The following is a 7578-nucleotide window of genomic DNA, read 5'->3' as shown; positions in this document are numbered from 1 at the left end:
GAGCTTTTAGGGGTGATGAGGCCGGCAGGAGGGCCAGTTAGGGGCGACCAGGCAGACAGGCAGGTGAGCAATTAGGAGCCCAATCGGGCCTAAACTGACAGTTGGACATCCCCCAAGGGGTACCGGGTTGGAGGGGATGAAGGCTGTGCTGAGAGGAACCCTTCCCCCCACCCCACCCCCCGTGCACGAATTTCATGCACCGGGCCTCTAGTCTCTATATAAAAGGCTAATATGCTAAGCATCCGTCTGACTGATAGCTATGATACACACTGACCACCAGGTGGCAGACTCTCAACACAGGAGCTGCTGAACTGCAGTGACTTGGCAGCAGCAGTTCTCAGGTGACACACCCCGAAACCAGAGAGGAGGGAGCCTGATTTCTCACAAGGCCATGCAATTCCACCTTTGGCAATGGGTTATGTTGTTGCTGGGGCACAGTGAGCCCTGAATCTGGTTTACTGAACACTGGCATTCCACACCCTGTATGACAGCAACTTTGCAGAGTGCCCTCTTGCACTCCAGGACCCCTTGGGGGATGTCGGAGAGCCAGTTTTAGCCTGTTCCCCATAGGCCAGGCCGAGGGACCCCACCTTCCAAAGGGACCCTGCTCACTCCACAGACGGCCTTCGAGTCGCGGTGCCATCCCAGGTGTGGCCAACAGGAGAGGGATCACGGGAGGTTGGCTCCAGGGCATGTCCAGCCCTTCTCACCCAGTCCCGCCCTGCCGGCCACCTTCTGATTAATTTCCTTTCAATGTGCATGAATCCATGCATGCACTAGTTAATCTACAATCCTTAATCATATGGCATTGGTTGTCCTATTTAAGTCCTTTTTCTAGTTTGGCAAGTAATCTGAGATCTCACACGCATTTACTACTCATGTCTCTTCCAGTAAATCATAATGTTGAAGAGTCCTGGCCAGTTGTAGTCTAGCCCTTACTTTGGATTTTTCAGATATTTTCTCGTGAGTAGATTCAAATTCATATATTTCTGGTGAGAATAATACAGACATTGTGTCCTTCTCCGTGCACCACAAGAGAAGGTACATGATATTAATATTAGTGGTATGAGAAGTTAACTAGGATCACTTGGCTAAGGTAATGTTTGTCAGGTTTCTCTAATAAAAAGACTTTATTCATACCTGGAGTTAGGCCAAATTCAAGGGTAAGGGCACATTCTTCCAGAGTGCAAGTCTGCCCAAGACTTCTTACACCAACTGCTATGAATTTATCTAATTGCGAAGTCTAGAGAACAGTCCCCATAAGACCTACAACTTTAGGGGCTCCCAGGAACAACTTCAGGTTCAATAGTTTGCTAGAAAGACCAGAAGAACTCACAGAAAGCTATTATACTTAGAGTTTATCCCAGGCGGAGATATAAATTAGAACCAGGCAAAGGTAGAGAAGCACAGAGCAGTCTGGGAGGGTACCAAACACAAAGCTTCCATCATCTGCAGGCAAACATAACCCTCCCAGCACTTAGTGAGACAATACTGAGATTATTGTCAAACAGGCCAGAGTGTTGGAGCTTCCGTTTCCAGAGTTTTTACTCGGGTCTAATCAAAGAGGCATGGTTGATTGAATCATTGCCTACAAAGATGGGCTCAAGCTCCTGTCTTCTCTTCTCCCCCTGGTAAGCACACGGTTGGTGTCTCTGTGTGTCAGCCCCCATCCTGAGTCATGTCATTAACATAAGCTATCGAAGGGCCCAACATGATTCACATTGTTAGCATAAATAATCAAATGTGATGTGAGCTTAGGAGCCTGCCATGAAGAATAAGGTCACTCCTATTGTACAGGAAATTCCACAAGTTTAGAAGTTACCAGCCAGGAACCAGGATAAAAGGCCAGACCATTCTTTGGGCTGAGGCAATATCTTTTATTGCTCATTTTTCTTTTGATTAATAAGTATCTCATGGGAAAATACTTTGAGATTGTGTAGTCTCATGTGCAAATATCCTGTTTCTCAGCATATTTTGTCAATTAATTTAGCATCCATTTTATAATTCTTCTCTGCAATAACGGTTACTATGATGTTTGCCAAATGATGAAGATCCTTGATTGTAAGAAAAATATATTGGAGGATTTATGGGTAAAGAGACATCATATCTGCAACTTACACTCAAAATGTAAAAAAAAAAAATCATATGCATATATTTTAGACAGAAAGAAAAATTGTAAAGAAAATGTGATGCTAAATTTTTGAGGAATCTGTGTAAAGGTTCTTTGAAATTCTTTAATCTATTCTTGGAACTTTCCTACAGGTCTGAAATGTGTGAAAAATTAAAAGCTTTTTAAAAATCACTTAATATTTATATTAATAGTATATTTTATTGGGACTATTTATGGATTTGAAACAAAAATGTATGTATCCACTTTAAAGATGAATTTTCAAATTATGGCTAATGATAATGAGTTGTCAAATACCTTCTAAACATATTATTTATTTATCTCTAATTCTCAAGTAAAAATACAGAGTAAACTAGAGAAAGTATGGTTGTTGGGTAATATATGTATTCTTGGTTCTGAAAATAGAGGCTTTAGGTGTTTGCCCTGTCTATTAAGAAATCTTTTTTAATTAAGTTGTCATAGGCTCTGTTCAGGGAACTTATGAACTAACTCCAGGAAATAATGGATTGTTTTGGCTCCAGGATTTTTAGAAAATGCTAATTAAAAGCTTGTTAAAATTATTTTAATCAAACTAAAATAAAGTTGTAGTGATTCCAATATCAAGTTAATGGATCTGTAAAACAGTAAAAGTTTCATTAAAATTATAACACTATATTTTAAAAAGAAAATCTCTAAAATGCTTACAATAAATTTTGGTGATAAAATTGTAGACTAAAATTTGAGGCAAATTATCTGGGGAAAGAAAAACTGATTAAGAATATGTAGTGAGAAACCTGTATCTGAGTTCCAATTTGTAAATTTGTTTGATAGTTGTTTGGGGTGTTTGTGATGAGCAATTGCTTCCCTGCAGTAAATGCTAGTTTGTTAGAACCGTGACCATATTTTTTCCCCCTGCATTACTAAATTGCCTCATGAAGAAGGTGTCGTCTTTTAAGTAATGTGGGCTACACTTCCATTGGCAGCAGGCACCTGATTGTATTCTGCCAGTTCGTTGGGACCAGTCCAGCAGTTAGAGTTTGCCAAAGTGCTGGGAGAGGGCCAGCAACTCTTTGGGAGTGGAATGGTCTCGCCTGGAAGAATCCTGGGATCAGGATGGAGCAATGGCCTGAGCTGAACTCAACAGCCTACGGACATGGGTCATGAGTCCTCTGTCAGCTAAGGCTCGGGTGACTCCAGAGGAGCCTGCTGGGGAGATTCAGCAAACCACTGGGAGAAATCCACTGGAAACAGGCTGGCAATAAATTAAGGGAAAATTTAATGGCAATATTCCAAAGCTATAAAAATAACCCATTAAAATTTAAAGGCATTGCATAAATCCATAAGGCGAATTCTTGGCAGTCTGGTGAGTAGACTAATTTTTTAATTTTTTCCTTTTCTTTTCCTTTTTGCTACTTGTTAGTGGAACAGAATCTGAGTGGTACAGAAACATTAAGTCAACGTTTAAAATACATAATTTATAAAATATATTTATATATTACATTAAAATATGCATGCTTATAATATCTCCTACAATTCTAACATCATGTGTAGCTCACAGATAACTAGTATAGAAATAAGTCTGGTTTACATTTTGTATCTTCTAGTATTATTAATATGACTATAGTGGGGTGGGATTGAAAGATAATTTATTATATAGAAAGAAATTTTGCTTTTGAATAAATATCAAATCAGTGCTTTAGAGCTAAAGAAAAGATAAATAGCAATTTAGTCTTGAAATTGATTTAATTTTGTTTCTGGGTAAAAACATTATTGATTTTCAATTTAGTATCAATAATGAAGAAAATTCAGCCTCAACCCTTTATCATTGCTTTAAAAAGTCTATTTATTCATTTACTTATCTATTTATATCAGTCAGTATTGAGTAAATAAAATTTTAGAGTTTATAATACTTATAGATATTTATAAAATGATATTTCTCTGCAATTACATAAAGATAAAAGAGACAGAGTAACCCAGAATGACAATATTTCTATTGTAAATTTTCATTTTTTAAATAGCAATTTTCATTTGAGTTGTACTAGCGGTTTCTCAGTGATGTTGATATATGGGTCAGTTAAACAAGTAGTGACTCACTACTAGTTGTCACACTAGCATATTAGTATTATAGGGAAGTCACTAAAGAGGTATAAGTCACAATCCTCACCTTGCAAGAATTTACCATCTTAATCTATTCCAGTTGCTATTTATCTTATTCTTAATCAAATTAAATAAAGAAGTAAAATATACTGTACCCTAAACCCAAAATGGATACAATTTGATCATGCAATCTTCTCTAAATAACTAGCAATAGGTTATTACAATATAATTGCCCAAGTTAAAAAAAAGTAACTGATTTTTTCATTTATCTGGAGGAATCAGGAAAAGTACAATTGAGGAAGGAAATATAAAAACTGGAATAAGAGCTTCGATCTATAATATGTTCCTTTGGGATTTGCATTTTGTTATAGCAATATGTTCTTTGTTTTAGATAATGAATAGTGGAAAGAGCTTAAGTGTTGTACAGAATAAGACTAAAGACATAGCGAAGCTATTTTAAAACCACCTCCATGACCTTTCTGATCTTGGGGATATAGGACGAGACAGGGAGGGAGCTTGCTGTTTACTCTGGAGTATTTGGTAGCACACCCTTACGTTTTGGGATAAGGACATGGTACACTCCTACTTGGTTGCTTTCAGGAAAATCTGTTTACCAGTTGAAAATTATGTTATAAGATAAGAATAGGGTAAAATTTACAATGCTTGCAGAACATGTATTGATATTTAATCGGGCTGTTGTTTAAACAGCTGATCTTGTGAAATTTTACACAAATATTAGATTTATTTGGTATCATTCTAGACATATTCCAAGACTGCTCCATATTACTTTTCAAGTTAAAGTATCACAATAGTGTAAGGCTTATCATCATTCAGCCCTTAGCTTTAAAATGTCAGCACTTGTGCTCTGTTAGAAAAACTGCAACAAACCTGGGGTTTTATATCACAAATAAAACATTTCCAGACCTTCCCTTTATACCTTTATTATTACAGATGATGAACATAAACTGCTCATCAAAATAGCATATGATTTTCAAGTAAAGTAGTGTATGATTTTCATACAGTGAAATGTATTTTTGCACAAATATAATGTTACTTTAGAACCAAGTTTATCTATGAAAAATAAGTCATTAATAATATTATCTTAGAAGATCTCTGCTACTTACTATTGCAAGGACAAGCCAAAACTACAGTTCTGCATGGGGAAAGTTAAGAGTCAGTTAAACAACAACGAAATAGATACTTAACATGTCTATGTTAATTATCTAATGTAGCATATTTACATATGTTTTTAACCTCATACTTATACCAAAACTGTGAGGTACATAAGGAATGTAATTTACCCCCACATACTATAAAAGCAAACAAGAATTCATAATAATTGACTTTTATAAGATCCTATCATACAATTAGTAATCTGAAGAGGACAGAAATACAAGTCTTCTGATTTTATGTGCTTTCCAGTACAAAATTTTGCTACCCTCAAAGTTTCTGATTCAGAGGCAATAATATCTAGATTAAAGTTCATTCATCATTTAAGAAACTCTAAGTTTGGAACGTAATCACTAACTTGATAAGGCAAGGTTCAAGTAAACATGGACAAATGTATTCTAAGTTTTATCAATTTAGTTCAGGAAAAATAAGTTTGGATGTGGGTAGTTTCATGCAGGATACTGCGATTTAAGTTGGCTTTTTGTTTCCCTCATCATGCTCATGCCTCCTTATCACAATATGGCTGCTGTAGCTCAGGACATCATATTTGCACACTCATGTTCCAAGCGCAGAGAAAGAAGAAGCAATGCCTCTTTTCTTTTATCAGAAAACAAAGCATTTCAATCAGGAGACTTGCATTTATATTTCAGTGGGCACCGTGGAATCACATGATCACTCCTAGCTGCAGACAGACAAGGGAAGTGAGTATCTGGCCTTTGCCAGTCTTTGCAGCGGTAGGTGAACAAGGGGGGAGGGCTTGGGGTGACTGAGGGCTAGTCAGTGACAGTGGCAGCCACACAGGAGAATGTTAGAAGACAAAATACCACACAAACCGAGAAACTATACTTGCTCCCATGAAGCTTACATCCCAGGACCAGAATTAAAAAGAAGTACATAAAGGACCATAACAAATAGAAGGGAACACGGTGTGCATTTCTTATTAGAAATAAAGTTTAAGGTGTTCTAGCTATTGAACAAAAGGGACAGTTATACTCTCCTTGCTCACACTTTCCCCTTACCTTATGACCCATCGTTCCCATTAGCTGCATTAATCAAGACCCTTCATGCAGTAAATGACAGTGAACAGAGGGAAAAGAAAGGAATGTACTGACTCATGTAACTGAGGAGTGTACCCACAGCCAGACCCGGGGGCTTAAACCACTCATCAGGGTTCTGTTCTCTATTGCTCAGCTCTAGCCCTTTCTGAGTTGGCTTATTCTCAGGAATGTTTCTGTGATATGATTGCAAAAATAATTGAAATCTCTAGGTTTATTTGTTCTTTTTACCCACAATCTCAGAGAAAATAAGCATACCTCTTTCTTAGCTGTCTCTAGGGAAAGCCCTGGGGTATACTGATCGGCCTGGCTTGGTCACAGGCCCATCTCTCCTGAACCTATCAGCCATCACTATGTCCAGGGATGTGGGGGATCTGATTGGCATGCCTGATGATAGCTTTTGTGTTGGATGTCTGGGGGAGGGATTGTTTGGGGATATTAAAATATATTTATTAACTACTCCATGTCAAAAGGAACATTACATATATATATGTATTGTTATATACAATATAATATCATATATATATATATTGATATCAATATATATATTGATTTCAGAGAAGGAGGAGAGAGAGATAGAAACATCAATGATGAGGAAGAATCATTGATCAGTTGCCTCTTGTATGCCCCCAATTGGAGATGGATCCAGCAACCTGGGCATGTGCCTTAACCCGGGACCCTTCAGTCTGCAGGCTGACACTCTATCCACTGAGCCAAACCAGCTAGGGCAAAAGGAGCATTCTTAAAAGGAAAAGATACTAATAGTTGGAAAGTAACAAATGTCCACTACAAAACAGGTAATCTCCATTCCAGGAAAAGGAACAGTGGGTTTTCACAGACGAAGTCCCACAGAACCTGCTTACCAGGACAGTCATTGCACCAACTTGGGCCATGCTGTTCGGTGTTGCTAATGTAGGTGGCACACTGTCATTCCAGGCAATTACCTGTTGCAGGAAAACCAGGAACCTAAATTTTACCATCAATCAAAAATATATCCTTGGAAGATAAGGCTGTGTGTATGTCATTGAATATTAAATTTTTCTGATACTTTTAATCATATAATTCTACTCACTCACTTTATTAGAAAAACATAGCATATTTCATATATTCATGCCAGATATGTAATTGTCATTTGATCTAACTTTAGAG

This window comes from Myotis davidii, unplaced genomic scaffold (genome assembly GCF_000327345.1).
Source record: "Myotis davidii unplaced genomic scaffold, ASM32734v1 scaffold59, whole genome shotgun sequence".
Classification (NCBI taxonomy): Eukaryota; Metazoa; Chordata; class Mammalia; order Chiroptera; family Vespertilionidae; genus Myotis; species Myotis davidii.
Note: the sequence above shows the minus strand (reverse complement) of the source record.